We start from the raw sequence: 1,334 nt of genomic DNA, 5'->3' as shown, positions 1-1,334 counted from the left end.
ACTGCTGGATTACTGACTATTCTCCTAACCAGATTATAGACACTTGGCCTTGTTCCGACCTTCAGCTTCCCCATGTCCTTCCCACCTTGTGACTGCCTGGCCTTGTCTTTACCTCTGCTTCTCAGCTAGCTTCCATATACCTAGACTCATGGCTGAATGGCCCTCTGTTGGGCCAGCCTTCCCTGGGATTTGGTCTTGCGTTTTCGTTATCTTTCCAATCCTGTCTATACACTGTAGCTCCGTAAACCATTTGTCCCATATTCCCAGTGCTAGTCAATGAGTATATTCTTATTCCTCTCCACTCAGATGTTGTCCATGCTCTCAAGTTCACTGTGGTTTTAAAACATGGCTCCAGAATTTCTTGACACCTTTATTGAGGAGGGCCCATGTCCATTCTTGATTCTCCTTGGAGCTTTGTGATTGCTTGACCAATAGAATACAGTGGAAGTGACACTGCTATTTTCTGGACCCAAATCTTAAAAAACTGGTATCCCCACTTGCTATCTTGAGATGCTCACCCTTGGAACCTTACCATCATGCCAAGAGCAAGCTGAAGTAGCCTGTGGAATGGAACTGAGGGCCCTGGTTGAGCTTTCAGCTGAGCCAGCACTGTCTTGCCAGCCAGTGAGCTATCTTGAAGATGGATCCTCCCACACCCAGTGGAGCAGCCCCAAATGATACCACATGGAACAGATGAGCTGATCTCACTGAGTCCTGCCTAAGGTGCAGTGTGAGCAAAATAGATGACTGTTACTTTAAGCCACTAAATTTTTTAATGGTTTGTTACACAACAGCAGATAAAATGATACAGTCACCCCGCTGCATTCCCAGTCTGGCACCTCTGTGCCACAAGAATTATACCTACTTACTTTTCCCCTTATCAGCTCTTTCAAACCTCTCTTACAACGTTGATGAGCACACACACTGTCAATGGGCTGGTAGGGTTGGAGGGGCTTCCTAACAGAAGAAAACAGCTCTAGATTTAAGAATTACAAAGGACCCTAAAATTATAAGCAAAGTATAGACCAGAAGATGAATTTGAACACTAACATGATTTACCCTACAAAAAAATGACAAGAATCAGAGTAAGTTCATAAGAGAACTTGGCACACAGTGGTCAATGAGTGCTTGTTTTAAAAACTGTTTAAGGGAGTATCTTGAATCTTTGGAAATGAACTTAAAAGGTGTTGCATCCTGATACAAACATTGCCAACAAAAAAGTTTAAGATTATGACAAATGCATGTTTATTCATCTACCAGTTTACTAGTAGTAATCCAGTTTGGCCCAAGTAAGTTGCAGTGCTGACTTAGAACCCCAGCTATAAGCTCTTTCA

The sequence above is a fragment of the Mandrillus leucophaeus genome, unplaced genomic scaffold (genome assembly GCF_000951045.1).
Source record: "Mandrillus leucophaeus isolate KB7577 unplaced genomic scaffold, Mleu.le_1.0 Scaffold282, whole genome shotgun sequence".
Taxonomy (NCBI): domain Eukaryota; kingdom Metazoa; phylum Chordata; class Mammalia; order Primates; family Cercopithecidae; genus Mandrillus; species Mandrillus leucophaeus.
This window is presented reverse-complemented; position numbering follows the sequence as displayed.